We start from the raw sequence: 14195 nt of genomic DNA, 5'->3' as shown, positions 1-14195 counted from the left end.
TGAGAAACATCCCCATAACCTGACAGACCAAAATGAGAAACATCCCCATAACCTGAGACCAAAATGAGAAACATCCCCATAACCTGACAGAACAAACTGAGAAACATCCCCATAACCTGACAGAACAAACTGAGAAACATCCCCATAACCTGACAGACCAAAATGAGAAACATCCCATAACCTGACAGACCAAACTGAGAAACATCCCCATAACCTGACAGACCAAAATGAGAAACATCCCATAACCTGACAGACCAAAATGAGAAACATCCCCCTAACCTGACAGACCAAAATGAGAAACATCCCATAACCTGACAGACCAAAATGAGAAACATCCCCATAACCTGACAGAACAAACTGAGAAACATCCCCATAACCTGACAGACCAAAATGAGAAACATCCCCATAACCTGACAGACCAAAATGAGAAACATCCCCATAACCTGACAGACCAAAATGAGAAACATCCCATAACCTGACAGACCAAACTGAGAAACATCCCCATAACCTGACAGACCAAAATGAGAAACATCCCATAACCTGACAGACCAAAATGAGAAACATCCCCATAACCTGACAGACCAAAATGAGAAACATCCCCATAACCTGACAGACCAAAATGAGAAACATCCCCATAACCTGACAGAACAAACTGAGAAACATCCCCATAACCTGACAGACCAAAATGAGAAACATCCCATAACCTGACAGACCAAAATGAGAAACATCCCATAACCTGACAGACCAAACTGAGAAACATCCCATAACCTGACAGAACAAACTGAGAAACATCCCCCTAACCTGACAGACCAAAATGAGAAACATCCCATAACCTGACAGACCAAAATGAGAAACATCCCCATAACCTGACAGAACAAACTGAGAAACATCCCCATAACCTGACAGACCAAAATGAGAAACATCCCCATAACCTGACAGACCAAAATGAGAAACATCCCCATAAACTGACAGAACAAACTGAGAAACATCCCATAACCTGACAGACCAAAATGAGAAACATCCCCATAACCTGACAGAACAAACTGAGAAACATCCCCATAACCTGACAGACCAAAATGAGAAACATCCCCATAACCTGACAGACCAAAATGAGAAACATCCCCATAACCTGACAGAACAAACTGAGAAACATCCCATAACCTGACAGAACAAACTGAGAAACATCCCCATAACCTGAAAGAAAAAACTGAGAAACATCCCCATAACCTGACAGAACAAACTGAGAAACATCCCCATAACCTGACAGAACAAAATGAGAAACATCCCATAACCTGACAGACCAAAATGGGAAACATCCCCATAACCTGACAGACCAAAATGAGAAACATCCCCATAACCTGACAGACCAAAATGAGAAACATCCCATAACCTGACAGACCAAAATGAGAAACATCCCATAACCTGACAGACCAAAATGAGAAACATCCCATAACCTGACAGACCAAACTGAGAAACATCCCATAACCTGACAGAAGAAACTGAGAAACATCCCCCTAACCTGACAGACCAAAATGAGAAACATCCCATAACCTGACAGACCAAAATGAGAAACATCCCCATAACCTGACAGAACAAAATGAGAAACATCCCCATAACCTGACAGACCAAAATGAGAAACATCCCATAACCTGACAGACCAAAATGAGAAACATCCCCATAACCTGACAGACCAAAATGAGAAACATCCCATAACCTGACAGACCAAAATGAGAAACATCCCCATAACCTGACAGACCAAAATGAGAAACATCCCATAACCTGACAGAACAAACTGAGAAACATCCCATAACCTGACAGACCAAAATGAGAAACATCCCATAACCTGACAGACCAAAATGAGAAACATCCCATAACCTGACAGAACAAACTGAGAAACATCCCCCTAAACTGACAGACCAAAATGAGAAACATCCCATAACCTGACAGACCAAAATGAGAAACATCCCATAACCTGACAGACCAAAATGAGAAACATCCCCATAACCTGACAGACCAAAATGAGAAACATCCCCATAACCTGACAGACCAAAATGAGAAACATCCCATAACCTGACAGACCAAAATGAGAAACATCCCCATAACCTGACAGACCAAAATGAGAAACATCCCATAACCTGACAGAACAAACTGAGAAACATCCCCACAACCTGACAGACCAAACTGAGAAACATCCCCATAACCTGACAGACCAAAATGAGAAACATCCCCATAACCTGACAGACCAAAATGAGAAACATCCCCATAACCTGACAGAACAAACTGAGAAACATCCCCATAACCTGACAGAACAAACTGAGAAACATCCCCATAACCTGACAGACCAAAATGAGAAACATCCCATAACCTGACAGACCAAAATGAGAAACATCCCCATAACCTGACAGACCAAAATGAGAAACATCCCATAACCTGACAGACCAAAATGAGAAACATCCCCATAACCTGACAGACCAAAATGAGAAACATCCCCATAACCTGACAGACCAAAATGAGAAACATCCCATAACCTGACAGACCAAAATGAGAAACATCCCATAACCTGACAGACCAAAATGAGAAACATCCCATAACCTGACAGAACAAACTGAGAAACATCCCCCTAACCTGACAGACCAAAATGAGAAACATCCCATAACCTGACAGACCAAAATGAGAAACATCCCATAACCTGACAGACCAAAATGAGAAACATCCCATAACCTGACAGACCAAAATGAGAAACATCCCATAACCTGACAGACCAAAATGAGAAACATCCCCATAACCTGACAGACCAAAATGAGAAACATCCCATAACCTGACAGACCAAAATGAGAAACATCCCCATAACCTGACAGACCAAAATGAGAAACATCCCATAACCTGACAGAACAAACTGAGAAACATCCCATAACCTGACAGACCAAAATGAGAAACATCCCATAACCTGACAGACCAAAATGAGAAACATCCCCATAACCTGACAGACCAAAATGAGAAACATCCCCATAACCTGACAGACCAAAATGAGAAACATCCCATAACCTGACAGACCAAAATGAGAAACATCCCATAACCTGACAGACCAAAATGAGAAACATCCCATAACCTGACAGAACAAACTGAGAAACATCCCCCTAACCTGACAGACCAAAATGAGAAACATCCCATAACCTGACAGACCAAAATGAGAAACATCCCATAACCTGACAGACCAAAATGAGAAACATCCCATAACCTGACAGACCAAAATGAGAAACATCCCATAACCTGACAGACCAAAATGAGAAACATCCCCATAACCTGACAGACCAAAATGAGAAACATCCCATAACCTGACAGACCAAAATGAGAAACATCCCCATAACCTGACAGACCAAAATGAGAAACATCCCATAACCTGACAGAACAAACTGAGAAACATCCCATAACCTGACAGACCAAAATGAGAAACATCCCATAACCTGACAGACCAAACTGAGAAACATCCCATAACCTGACAGAACAAACTGAGAAACATCCCCCTAACCTGACAGACCAAAATGAGAAACATCCCATAACCTGACAGACCAAAATGAGAAACATCCCCATAACCTGACAGAACAAACTGAGAAACATCCCCACAACCTGACAGACCAAACTGAGAAACATCCCCATAACCTGACAGACCAAACTGAGAAACATCCCCATAACCTGACAGACCAAAATGAGAAACATCCCCATAACCTGACAGAACAAACTGAGAAACATCCCCATAACCTGACAGAACAAACTGAGAAACATCCCCATAACCTGACAGACCAAAATGAGAAACATCCCATAACCTGACAGAACAAACTGAGAAACATCCCCACAACCTGACAGACCAAACTGAGAAACATCCCCATAACCTGACAGACCAAAATGAGAAACATCCCCATAACCTGACAGACCAAAATGAGAAACATCCCCATAACCTGACAGAACAAACTGAGAAACATCCCCATAACCTGACAGAACAAACTGAGAAACATCCCCATAACCTGACAGACCAAAATGAGAAACATCCCATAACCTGACAGAACAAACTGAGAAACATCCCATAACCTGACAGACCAAAATGAGAAACATCCCATAACCTGACAGACCAAAATGAGAAACATCCCCATAACCTGACAGACCAAAATGAGAAACATCCCCATAACCTGACAGACCAAAATGAGAAACATCCCATAACCTGACAGACCAAAATGAGAAACATCCCATAACCTGACAGACCAAAATGAGAAACATCCCATAACCTGACAGAACAAACTGAGAAACATCCCCCTAACCTGACAGACCAAAATGAGAAACATCCCATAACCTGACAGACCAAAATGAGAAACATCCCATAACCTGACAGACCAAAATGAGAAACATCCCATAACCTGACAGACCAAAATGAGAAACATCCCATAACCTGACAGACCAAAATGAGAAACATCCCCATAACCTGACAGACCAAAATGAGAAACATCCCATAACCTGACAGACCAAAATGAGAAACATCCCCATAACCTGACAGACCAAAATGAGAAACATCCCATAACCTGACAGAACAAACTGAGAAACATCCCATAACCTGACAGACCAAAATGAGAAACATCCCATAACCTGACAGACCAAACTGAGAAACATCCCATAACCTGACAGAACAAACTGAGAAACATCCCCCTAACCTGACAGACCAAAATGAGAAACATCCCATAACCTGACAGACCAAAATGAGAAACATCCCCATAACCTGACAGAACAAACTGAGAAACATCCCCACAACCTGACAGACCAAACTGAGAAACATCCCCATAACCTGACAGACCAAACTGAGAAACATCCCCATAACCTGACAGACCAAAATGAGAAACATCCCCATAACCTGACAGAACAAACTGAGAAACATCCCCATAACCTGACAGAACAAACTGAGAAACATCCCCATAACCTGACAGACCAAAATGAGAAACATCCCATAACCTGACAGAACAAACTGAGAAACATCCCCACAACCTGACAGACCAAACTGAGAAACATCCCCATAACCTGACAGACCAAAATGAGAAACATCCCCATAACCTGACAGACCAAAATGAGAAACATCCCCATAACCTGACAGAACAAACTGAGAAACATCCCCATAACCTGACAGAACAAACTGAGAAACATCCCCATAACCTGACAGACCAAAATGAGAAACATCCCATAACCTGACAGACCAAACTGAGAAACATCCCCATAACCTGACAGACCAAAATGAGAAACATCCCATAACCTGACAGACCAAAATGAGAAACATCCCCATAACCTAACAGACCAAAATGAGAAACATCCCCATAACCTGACAGACCAAAATGAGAAACATCCCCATAACCTGACAGAACAAACTGAGAAACATCCCCATAACCTGACAGACCAAAATGAGAAACATCCCATAACCTGACAGACCAAAATGAGAAACATCCCCATAACCTGACAGACCAAAATGAGAAACATCCCCATAACCTGACAGACCAAAATGAGAAACATCCCATAACCTGACAGACCAAAATGAGAAACATCCCCATAACCTGACAGACCAAAATGAGAAACATCCCCATAACCTGACAGACCAAAATGAGAAACATCCCCATAACCTGACAGAACAAACTGAGAAACATCCCCCTAACCTGACAGACCAAAATGAGAAACATCCCATAACCTGACAGACCAAAATGAGAAACATCCCATAACCTGACAGACCAAAATGAGAAACATCCCATAACCTGACAGACCAAAATGAGAAACATCCCCATAACCTGACAGAACAAACTGAGAAACATCCCCATAACCTGACAGACCAAAATGAGAAACATCCCCATAAGCTGACAGACCAAAATGAGAAACATCCCCATAACCTGACAGACCAAAATGAGAAACATCCCATAACCTGACAGACCAAACTGAGAAACATCCCCATAACCTGACAGACCAAAATGAGAAACATCCCATAACCTGACAGACCAAAATGAGAAACATCCCCATAACCTGACAGACCAAAATGAGAAACATCCCCATAACCTGACAGACCAAAATGAGAAACATCCCCATAACCTGACAGAACAAACTGAGAAACATCCCCATAACCTGACAGACCAAAATGAGAAACATCCCATAACCTGACAGACCAAAATGAGAAACATCCCATAACCTGACAGACCAAACTGAGAAACATCCCATAACCTGACAGAACAAACTGAGAAACATCCCCCTAACCTGACAGACCAAAATGAGAAACATCCCATAACCTGACAGACCAAAATGAGAAACATCCCCATAACCTGACAGAACAAACTGAGAAACATCCCCATAACCTGACAGACCAAAATGAGAAACATCCCCATAACCTGACAGACCAAAATGAGAAACATCCCCATAAACTGACAGAACAAACTGAGAAACATCCCATAACCTGACAGACCAAAATGAGAAACATCCCCATAACCTGACAGAACAAACTGAGAAACATCCCCATAACCTGACAGACCAAAATGAGAAACATCCCCATAACCTGACAGACCAAAATGAGAAACATCCCCATAACCTGACAGAACAAACTGAGAAACATCCCATAACCTGACAGAACAAACTGAGAAACATCCCCCTAACCTGACAGACCAAAATGAGAAACATCCCATAACCTGACAGACCAAACTGAGAAACATCCCCATAACCTGACAGACCAAAATGAGAAACATCCCCATAACCTGACAGACCAAAATGAGAAACATCCCCATAACCTGAAAGAAAAAACTGAGAAACATCCCCATAACCTGACAGAACAAACTGAGAAACATCCCCATAACCTGACAGAACAAAATGAGAAACATCCCATAACCTGACAGACCAAAATGGGAAACATCCCCATAACCTGACAGACCAAAATGAGAAACATCCCCATAACCTGACAGACCAAAATGAGAAACATCCCATAACCTGACAGACCAAAATGAGAAACATCCCATAACCTGACAGACCAAAATGAGAAACATCCCATAACCTGACAGACCAAACTGAGAAACATCCCATAACCTGACAGAAGAAACTGAGAAACATCCCCCTAACCTGACAGACCAAAATGAGAAACATCCCATAACCTGACAGACCAAAATGAGAAACATCCCCATAACCTGACAGAACAAAATGAGAAACATCCCCATAACCTGACAGACCAAAATGAGAAACATCCCATAACCTGACAGACCAAAATGAGAAACATCCCCATAACCTGACAGACCAAAATGAGAAACATCCCATAACCTGACAGACCAAAATGAGAAACATCCCCATAACCTGACAGACCAAAATGAGAAACATCCCATAACCTGACAGAACAAACTGAGAAACATCCCATAACCTGACAGACCAAAATGAGAAACATCCCATAACCTGACAGACCAAACTGAGAAACATCCCATAACCTGACAGAACAAACTGAGAAACATCCCCCTAAACTGACAGACCAAAATGAGAAACATCCCATAACCTGACAGACCAAAATGAGAAACATCCCATAACCTGACAGACCAAAATGAGAAACATCCCCATAACCTGACAGACCAAAATGAGAAACATCCCCATAACCTGACAGACCAAAATGAGAAACATCCCATAACCTGACAGACCAAAATGAGAAACATCCCATAACCTGACAGACCAAAATGAGAAACATCCCCATAACCTGACAGACCAAAATGAGAAACATCCCATAACCTGACAGAACAAACTGAGAAACATCCCCATAACCTGACAGACCAAAATGAGAAACATCCCATAACCTGACAGACCAAAATGAGAAACATCCCCATAACCTGACAGACCAAAATGAGAAACATCCCATAACCTGACAGACCAAAATGAGAAACATCCCCATAACCTGACAGACCAAAATGAGAAACATCCCCATAACCTGACAGACCAAAATGAGAAACATCCCATAACCTGACAGACCAAAATGAGAAACATCCCATAACCTGACAGACCAAAATGAGAAACATCCCATAACCTGACAGAACAAACTGAGAAACATCCCCCTAACCTGACAGACCAAAATGAGAAACATCCCATAACCTGACAGACCAAAATGAGAAACATCCCATAACCTGACAGACCAAAATGAGAAACATCCCATAACCTGACAGACCAAAATGAGAAACATCCCATAACCTGACAGACCAAAATGAGAAACATCCCCATAACCTGACAGACCAAAATGAGAAACATCCCATAACCTGACAGACCAAAATGAGAAACATCCCCATAACCTGACAGACCAAAATGAGAAACATCCCATAACCTGACAGAACAAACTGAGAAACATCCCATAACCTGACAGACCAAAATGAGAAACATCCCATAACCTGACAGACCAAAATGAGAAACATCCCCATAACCTGACAGACCAAAATGAGAAACATCCCCATAACCTGACAGACCAAAATGAGAAACATCCCATAACCTGACAGACCAAAATGAGAAACATTCCATAACCTGACAGACCAAAATGAGAAACATCCCATAACCTGACAGAACAAACTGAGAAACATCCCCCTAACCTGACAGACCAAAATGAGAAACATCCCATAACCTGACAGACCAAAATGAGAAACATCCCATAACCTGACAGACCAAAATGAGAAACATCCCATAACCTGACAGACCAAAATGAGAAACATCCCATAACCTGACAGACCAAAATGAGAAACATCCCCATAACCTGACAGACCAAAATGAGAAACATACCATAACCTGACAGACCAAAATGAGAAACATCCCCATAACCTGACAGACCAAAATGAGAAACATCCCATAACCTGACAGAACAAACTGAGAAACATCCCATAACCTGACAGACCAAAATGAGAAACATCCCATAACCTGACAGACCAAACTGAGAAACATCCCATAACCTGACAGAACAAACTGAGAAACATCCCCCTAACCTGACAGACCAAAATGAGAAACATCCCATAACCTGACAGACCAAAATGAGAAACATCCCCATAACCTGACAGAACAAACTGAGAAACATCCCCACAACCTGACAGACCAAACTGAGAAACATCCCCATAACCTGACAGACCAAACTGAGAAACATCCCCATAACCTGACAGACCAAAATGAGAAACATCCCCATAACCTGACAGAACAAACTGAGAAACATCCCCATAACCTGACAGAACAAACTGAGAAACATCCCCATAACCTGACAGACCAAAATGAGAAACATCCCATAACCTGACAGAACAAACTGAGAAACATCCCCACAACCTGACAGACCAAACTGAGAAACATCCCCATAACCTGACAGACCAAAATGAGAAACATCCCCATAACCTGACAGACCAAAATGAGAAACATCCCCATAACCTGACAGAACAAACTGAGAAACATCCCCATAACCTGACAGAACAAACTGAGAAACATCCCCATAACCTGACAGACCAAAATGAGAAACATCCCATAACCTGACAGACCAAACTGAGAAACATCCCCATAACCTGACAGACCAAAATGAGAAACATCCCATAACCTGACAGACCAAAATGAGAAACATCCCCATAACCTAACAGACCAAAATGAGAAACATCCCCATAACCTGACAGACCAAAATGAGAAACATCCCCATAACCTGACAGAACAAACTGAGAAACATCCCCATAACCTGACAGACCAAAATGAGAAACATCCCATAACCTGACAGACCAAAATGAGAAACATCCCCATAACCTGACAGACCAAAATGAGAAACATCCCCATAACCTGACAGACCAAAATGAGAAACATCCCATAACCTGACAGACCAAAATGAGAAACATCCCATAACCTGACAGACCAAAATGAGAAACATCCCATAACCTGACAGAACAAACTGAGAAACATCCCCCTAACCTGACAGACCAAAATGAGAAACATCCCATAACCTGACAGACCAAAATGAGAAACATCCCATAACCTGACAGACCAAAATGAGAAACATCCCATAACCTGACAGACCAAAATGAGAAACATCCCATAACCTGACAGACCAAAATGAGAAACATCCCCATAACCTGACAGACCAAAATGAGAAACATCCCATAACCTGACAGACCAAAATGAGAAACATCCCCATAACCTGACAGACCAAAATGAGAAACATCCCATAACCTGACAGACCAAAATGAGAAACATCCCATAACCTGACAGACCAAACTGAGAAACATCCCATAACCTGACAGAACAAACTGAGAAACATCCCCCTAACCTGACAGACCAAAATGAGAAACATCCCCATAACCTGACAGACCAAAATGAGAAACATCCCCATAACCTGACAGAACAAACTGAGAAACATCCCCATAACCTGACAGACCAAAATGAGAAACATCCCCCTAACCTGACAGACCAAAATGAGAAACATCCCATAACCTGACAGACCAAAATGAGAAACATCCCCATAACCTGACAGAACAAACTGAGAAACATCCCCATAACCTGACAGACCAAAATGAGAAACATCCCATAACCTGACAGACCAAAATGAGAAACATCCCATAACCTGACAGACCAAAATGAGAAACATCCCCATAACCTGACAGACCAAAATGAGAAACATCCCCATAACCTGACAGACCAAAATGAGAAACATCCCCATAACCTGACAGACCAAAATGAGAAACATCCCATAACCTGACAGAACAAACTGAGAAACATCCCCACAACCTGACAGACCAAACTGAGAAACATCCCCATAACCTGACAGACCAAACTGAGAAACATCCCCATAACCTGACAGACCAAAATGAGAAACATCCCCATAACCTGACAGAACAAACTGAGAAACATCCCCATAACCTGACAGAACAAACTGAGAAACATCCCCATAACCTGACAGACCAAAATGAGAAACATCCCATAACCTGACAGAACAAACTGAGAAACATCCCCACAACCTGACAGACCAAACTGAGAAACATCCCCATAACCTGACAGACCAAAATGAGAAACATCCCCATAACCTGACAGACCAAAATGAGAAACATCCCCATAACCTGACAGAACAAACTGAGAAACATCCCCATAACCTGACAGAACAAACTGAGAAACATCCCCATAACCTGACAGACCAAAATGAGAAACATCCCCCTAACCTGACAGACCAAAATGAGAAACATCCCATAACCTGACAGACCAAAATGAGAAACATCCCCATAACCTGACAGAACAAACTGAGAAACATCCCCATAACCTGACAGACCAAAATGAGAAACATCCCATAACCTGACAGACCAAAATGAGAAACATCCCATAACCTGACAGACCAAAATGAGAAACATCCCATAACCTGACAGACCAAAATGAGAAACATCCCCATAACCTGACAGACCAAAATGAGAAACATCCCATAACCTGACAGACCAAACTGAGAAACATCCCATAACCTGACAGACCAAAATGAGAAACATCCCATAACCTGACAGACCAAACTGAGAAACATCCCATAACCTGACAGAACAAACTGAGAAACATCCCCCTAACCTGACAGACCAAAATGAGAAACATCCCATAACCTGACAGACCAAAATGAGAAACATCCCCATAACCTGACAGAACAAACTGAGAAACATCCCCACAACCTGACAGACCAAACTGAGAAACATCCCCATAACCTGACAGACCAAACTGAGAAACATCCCCATAACCTGACAGCCCAAAATGAGAAACATCCCCATAACCTGACAGAACAAACTGAGAAACATCCCCATAACCTGACAGAACAAACTGAGAAACATCCCCATAACCTGACAGACCAAAATGAGAAACATCCCATAACCTGACAGACCAAAATGAGAAACATCCCATAACCTGACAGAACAAACTGAGAAACATCCCCCTAACCTGACAGACCAAAATGAGAAACATCCCATAACCTGACAGACCAAAATGAGAAACATCCCATAACCTGACAGACCAAAATGAGAAACATCCCATAACCTGACAGACCAAAATGAGAAACATCCCATAACCTGACAGACCAAAATGAGAAACATCCCCATAACCTGACAGACCAAAATGAGAAACATCCCATAACCTGACAGACCAAAATGAGAAACATCCCCATAACCTGACAGACCAAAATGAGAAACATCCCATAACCTGACAGACCAAAATGAGAAACATCCCATAACCTGACAGACCAAACTGAGAAACATCCCATAACCTGACAGAACAAACTGAGAAACATCCCCCTAACCTGACAGACCAAAATGAGAAACATCCCATAACCTGACAGACCAAAATGAGAAACATCCCCATAACCTGACAGAACAAACTGAGAAACATCCCCATAACCTGACAGACCAAAATGAGAAACATCCCCCTAACCTGACAGACCAAAATGAGAAACATCCCATAACCTGACAGACCAAAATGAGAAACATCCCCATAACCTGACAGAACAAAATGAGAAACATCCCCATAACCTGACAGACCAAAATGAGAAACATCCCATAACCTGACAGACCAAAATGAGAAACATCCCATAACCTGACAGACCAAAATGAGAAACATCCCCATAACCTGACAGACCAAAATGAGAAACATCCCCATAACCTGACAGACCAAAATGAGAAACATCCCCATAACCTGACAGACCAAAATGAGAAACATCCCATAACCTGACAGAACAAACTGAGAAACATCCCCACAACCTGACAGACCAAACTGAGAAACATCCCCATAACCTGACAGACCAAACTGAGAAACATCCCCATAACCTGACAGACCAAAATGAGAAACATCCCCATAACCTGACAGAACAAACTGAGAAACATCCCCATAACCTGACAGAACAAACTGAGAAACATCCCCATAACCTGACAGACCAAAATGAGAAACATCCCATAACCTGACAGAACAAACTGAGAAACATCCCCACAACCTGACAGACCAAACTGAGAAACATCCCCATAACCTGACAGACCAAAATGAGAAACATCCCCATAACCTGACAGACCAAAATGAGAAACATCCCCATAACCTGACAGAACAAACTGAGAAACATCCCCATAACCTGACAGAACAAACTGAGAAACATCCCCATAACCTGACAGACCAAAATGAGAAACATCCCCCTAACCTGACAGACCAAAATGAGAAACATCCCATAACCTGACAGACCAAAATGAGAAACATCCCCATAACCTGACAGAACAAACTGAGAAACATCCCCATAACCTGACAGACCAAAATGAGAAACATCCCATAACCTGACAGACCAAAATGAGAAACATCCCATAACCTGACAGACCAAAATGAGAAACATCCCCATAACCTGACAGACCAAAATGAGAAACATCCCCATAACCTGACAGACCAAAATGAGAAACATCCCCATAACCTGACAGACCAAAATGAGAAACATCCCATAACCTGACAGAACAAACTGAGAAACATCCCCACAACCTGACAGACCAAACTGAGAAACATCCCCATAACCTGACAGACCAAACTGAGAAACATCCCCATAACCTGACAGACCAAAATGAGAAACATCCCCATAACCTGACAGAACAAACTGAGAAACATCCCCATAACCTGACAGAACAAACTGAGAAACATCCCCATAACCTGACAGACCAAAATGAGAAACATCCCATAACCTCACAGAACAAACTGAGAAACATCCCCACAACCTGACAGACCAAACTGAGAAACATCCCCATAACCTGACAGACCAAAATGAGAAACATCCCCATAACCTGACAGACCAAAATGAGAAACATCCCCATAACCTGACAGAACAAACTGAGAAACATCCCCATAACCTGACAGAACAAACTGAGAAACATCCCCATAACCTGACAGACCAAAATGAGAAACATCCCCATAACCTGACAGACCAAAATGAGAAACATCCCATAACCTGACAGAACAAACTGAGAAACATCCCCACAACCTGACAGACCAAACTGAGAAACATCCCCATAACCTGACAGACCAAAATGAGAAACATCCCCATAACCTGACAGACCAAAATGAGAAACATCCCCATAACCTGACAGAACAAACTGAGAAACATCCCCATAACCTGACAGAACAAACTGAGAAACATCCCCATAACCTGACAGACCAAAATGAGAAACATCCCCCTAACCTGA

At 42.2% G+C, this 14195-nt stretch overlaps 1 protein-coding gene across 4 annotated transcripts in view; it reads right to left on the bottom strand.

Annotated features, from left to right (window-relative positions):
* LOC110534855 (protein Jade-1) overlaps nucleotides 1-14195 on the bottom strand; it is a 274043-nt gene that overhangs the window by 46567 nt on the left and 213281 nt on the right. The window lies entirely within an intron of this gene.

The sequence above is a fragment of the Oncorhynchus mykiss genome, chromosome 10, assembly GCF_013265735.2.
Source record: "Oncorhynchus mykiss isolate Arlee chromosome 10, USDA_OmykA_1.1, whole genome shotgun sequence".
Lineage (NCBI taxonomy): Eukaryota > Metazoa > Chordata > Actinopteri > Salmoniformes > Salmonidae > Oncorhynchus > Oncorhynchus mykiss.
This window is presented reverse-complemented; position numbering and strand designations above follow the sequence as displayed.